This window comes from Octodon degus, unplaced genomic scaffold, assembly GCF_000260255.1.
Source record: "Octodon degus isolate 3935 unplaced genomic scaffold, OctDeg1.0 scaffold00137, whole genome shotgun sequence".
In the NCBI taxonomy this organism is placed as follows: domain Eukaryota; kingdom Metazoa; phylum Chordata; class Mammalia; order Rodentia; family Octodontidae; genus Octodon; species Octodon degus.
Window position 1 is genome coordinate 7,576,243 of NW_004524713.1, and position 5,237 is coordinate 7,581,479.

Genomic DNA, 5,237 nt, shown 5'->3' on the forward strand with positions numbered 1-5,237 from the left:
TCCATTTTTTAAATTGACACATAATATGTAAAATTATACATGTTCATGTGTATCATATAATGTTTCTATACATATGTACATTGCATAATATTAAAAATGAAGTTAAGTATATCTATCTTGCTAAATATCTACCAATTTTTGTGGTAAGAAAATGCCAATCCTTCCTTCTATCTTTTTTGAAATAAGCAGCCCACTATTACCAGAACTTATTCATCTTTTTAAAACTTGCAGCCAGTTATGCTACTCTTCTATTCATAATTTCAAAATCAATGTTTATTTTTAGTTGTTTTCTTAGCGTGATGGCGGCTAGGAACACCACGTTGGGTTTCTTCTAAGTTTCTTGGCCTGGCTGTCAAATGAAATGAGATGACTCTCTGAAAAAGGCAGGACAATGGGCCATATAGAACAGGCTCATGTCCAAAGCAGCAACAGAAACATGATTTGAGTTCTCTGTTCAAGGAAGTTAAGGAGCATGAAGCAGATTAGTGAGAGTAAAACATCTCAAAGTTGTGCCAGATGGTGCCATGGTTGTGGGCAATCAGTTTATTCTGATTTTGGATTCTTCTTCTCTTGGTGTGGGCAGAAGAATGATGAGGCAGAATGCCAGGAGTTTAAGTAACCTGAACTGAGTTCAAGCAAAGTGTCAACATATTTTAATTAATCTATGATTTATTTGAAAATTAAAAGAATAATTCCCTGAAAAGAACATATATGTAGTTTCTTGTTTCCTACCATTTTTTTGTAGTCCTTGAGAAAATCTCTCCATTGTTTAAGCTGATTACTGTGACAGATATTCTATATTTATCTTTTCATTTCACTGTACCATTTGGTGTAGAGGAAGACATTAAAATTTAAGAGAGGTTTAGTAATTAGTCACATGACATCATATTAAGTGGATGTTGAACTCAAAGTACTGTGGGTGTAATATCAAATCCTGAGATTCAGTAAACGATTTGAATAATTTAAAAAACTGAGCAATTGCCTGCTTCACTAGCAATTTTCTTTAGTCTTTAAAAATATTGGCAACCATACAAAATAACATGTATGTAGTTTAAATATTTGCATATGTTACATGCATTATGACTATCATATGCATCTTTTCAAAAAGCAATTTCTTTCATATGTACCTAAAAGTAGTATACTATGCTTTTATGTAAAATTTAAACTTTGCTTTCAGTGATTAAGTCTTAGTATGCGAGAAGACAACTAAAGCTAAATAGCTGATTTTCTATGTCTCAGTATTTCAGTCCTGAGTAAAAAAATTTTATCAAAACTAAGTTCTTCTGCTAAAAAATGTCATGGATGATAATATGCTTAGAAGCTTTACTGTAAATAAATATAATCATACAAAATAAACACAAATACATGCAATAAACCCCTTACTAGTCCACGTCAATTAGAGTTGGGTGTGTTTATTATTTCAGTATGTTCTAGGTTATTCACTTCTTTTGATAGCAGTAATTATTCAAATGTATAATAAAAGAATACAATATTATTGACTAGGAAGTTTATACCGATTTTGTAATTTTTTATTCATTTAAAAAGGATAAAAGAGCAATTAAACAGTTTCAAAATAGGTTAGTAAGACAGTTACAATAATTAATACATTGCATATTGTTGTCTTCAAAGTAGTTATTCTTATTTTTGCAGAATTGGGGATTAAACTGACCGTGTCTTGCTTGTTGGACAAGTGCTCTACCACTTAGCTATACCTTCAGATCTAAAAGTATTATTCTTGATGGACAAAGACTAGAAAAAAATCTGAGTATTTATCACCTGGGGGACGGGAACTAGAACTTCATCTGTTCATACTGTTAAGTAATAGAAAACAACACAGAAAAGAATGAACATCTAGTATGTACAATAACTTCAATCTATGTTGTTTCGTATACTTCTTTCATATATTGAAGTGAAAAGCATGATATAAAACTTCAGCATCTGGTTCTATTAGATAAAGTAGAAAAACATGCAAATGTAATCAGTTATAGTAGTGATCAAAAGGGTGTTTACACTTGGGAGAACATTGACTGGGAAAGGAAGAAGAAAGCTCTCTCCGTGGTGCTGAAGTGTCACTATCTTGAGTTGAGTGATTAGTTCATAGGTTTGTACTAAAGAAGAAATAAAAATTTAAAATTTATATCCTAAAAAGTGTTTGTTAGTTATATATTATTAAAATAATTAGATACTCTGAATAAATTATATATATCTATGTATCTATATATTTGATTTGCCAAACATAAATCACAATATAAAATAGAACTGATTTTGATAATAAATGATATGATACTGCACAGGAGATAAATTTTAACCTTTATCCTCTTAGGGATTTTTGGTTGACCTGGGAATTACACTGACATGAGACAATGTAAATTACCTAATACACCCATTTGATCTTGCAAGCAATTATAAAACATTTCATTTGACAACTCTAGAATACACATTTGTTCCATCAGCACATAGAACATTCCCTATCCTAGGCTATATTTTATTACTCATGTTTTGAGACAAGGTCTAGCTAGTTAGTTCAGGCTGGCTTGGACTCACTGTGTAGCCCAGGCTAGCCTGAGACCCGTAGTGATCCCCCTGCCTCCCAAGTGCCTGGGATTAAAAATGTGCACCATCACACCTGGTTAGATCATATTTAATACACAAAACAAGTCTTCAGAAGTTTTGAAAAACTGAAACAATGGCACTGACAATAGACTTTGACATTATTTGTATGTCACTGGTATACAGAATGCATGAATCAGGGATATTCTATCCAGGTTTCAAAGAAAGATTGAGAGGCCAAACAAATAGCCATTGAGAGAGCAATACATGAAGTGAAAGGTGCATTAGAAATCCAGAAATTCAGCAATTTCAGAAATGTGGAATGTCAGCCGAGGAAAGTTTCAGGATATGAATTGGAACCAGTCTAAGACAGGGGCTTGGGTGCCACTGCTAAGGCCAGAGGGGTAGAGAGCTCCACCTACTTAGAACTGATAATTTACTACATGTTTCCTGGATGCTTGGCATGGAGCTACAGAAGCAGAAGCCCCAATGTTTCTGTGTTTCTCTTTTTACCTTGCTTTTATCTTATTATTTTCTATTCAGTGTCCTTGTTTTTAGAATGTTAAGTGTTTACCTTATGCCATTGTTCCTGATGAATCTTAAATTCCAAAGCTAAGCATTTACTTAAAATCTCAAAAGAGATTCTAACTTTCAAATAAGTGATAGATAGTCGAGACCTTGGGGGAAAGAATTACTACATCAACTATTGTACACAAGAGAGTTGCATATGTTAAGGAGAATTAAAGCTTATTATTGACTTTATTTGGAGATTAAATATGACTTAAGGATGTGTTTGAATGTGAGGTTAACAAGAGATAAATTGTGATGAACTTCATTGGATTAGGAAATACCTAGCACATCACTATAGTGTGATACTGGTTTTGCCTGTGACAGTCGTGGAAGCATGCTTTTGCATCCTTTGTATGGGCCTTTGCTATTTCACTCTAGCACTGCTACTTTGGACTGCTCCCTAGTCACCATAGTATTATGGTTTGTGTGTCTTTTTCCCCTGAAAGCCTCATGCAAACATTCCAGAGTTTGTGATTAATTTATGATTCAATGAGATTATGGGTGTGGTTGCTGCTGGGATTATAGGTGTGAATACTACTCCCAGTCTGGGGTGAATAGCTAGAATGCAATTTAAGGGAGACAGACTACCTCTCTGTTACCATTATTATTGCTACTACTCCATTTTGCTCTCTTGTTCTTTGCTGCCACCATGACTGGATGCTTTCTGCCCTGTCCCACTCTGTCTTAGAGCCAGCTGAGTATGGACTGAAACTTTCATTAATTGTGAGCTAAATAAACCTTTCATTCCTTCATTTTCAGTGTCAGGTATTTGTCCCAGCAATGAGAGATGAGTAACTGAGACAGAATTTGGTACCAGGGAGGTGGGGTCATTGTTGTGGTTAAATCTGGTAATGTAGATTACAAGCTTTTGGGAATGGTTTATGGGAAGAGATAGGAAAGGTTTGGAGATGTCGCCTACAGAAGAAGTGTTGGAACAGCTTCAGCTTTTCTGTATGGGAGATTCTGGTGAGAATTCAGAATACCAGAAGGCTGATAGAAAGCCTGCCTGTAAATACCAGGCTGGGGAGGTCTCTGCTAGGAAGAAAGACTGCATTAGTTGTTGGGCTCTGGGTGTTTTGTGTTACAGCATAGCAACAAATTTGTCTGCTTTTTACCCATGCCCAGAGGCTTTGCCTGAGGCTGAAATTAAACAGGGAAACATATAGCAATACATCCAGCAGGATAATTTAAATATTGTGAATTTGGCCAGAAAAGAAGCCCTAATAAAGCTATGGAATGCAAAGACAGAGCTGAGAGGATCTCCACTGCCAGGAAAGAACAAGAGAATGATAGGATGGCCTGAAATCATCACAGGAGGTGGCAGGTCTCCACCTTTTGCAGCCTCAGAATTGCAAAGGTCAGGGACTTAGCCTTGAGGGGAAAGCTGCAGACCACCATACTCCAGAATGGGGACAGCGGCCATACCAGGTTCCAGAATGGCCCTGGCATGGAGAATTTTTTCTTGGAATCACATTCAGAGTGCTCAGTGATGCAGGCACTTGACCCCTGCAGCAAAGAGAGAAGAAACCCTGGCTACTGCTCTAGCTGGCAGCAGACCTTGACATCGTCTACATGGCATTGGTTTTAGGCCCATTCAGAATGTAGGAGTTCTGAGGTTAAGAAGACTTTCACCTAGATTTCAAAAGAAGGCATGGGAGGCCAGGCAATGTTCCCCTGGGAGGGCAGCATGTAAATCTGTGAGTGAGAAGCCTATTCAGTGAAGACCTCAGAAGTTTGGAAAATCCAGGAACATGGCTCATCTAAGGGAAACTGCAAAAAAGGAGCAAGGCCAGCCTAAGAGATAAGCTATGGGAGCTTTCAGCAAGAGTGCCATAGGGGTGGAGCCACATGGACCTTACAATTTGCCACAGATTGCTTTGGATGTTCCACTTGGAACTACAGGACTTAATTTTGGCCCTTCTGGACTTTGAACTTACTTTAGTCCCAATGCTTGACATCCTGCTGTGTGTATCTTTTGGAATGATAATGTTTGTTTTGTGCCACTGAACGTTTAAGTGTTTAACTTTTCTTTTGTACAGGAGCTCACAGCTAAGAGTTTGCCTTAGATCTGGGAGGAGACTTGGGACTTGGAGTTTTCAGCAATGCTGCAACTGTTG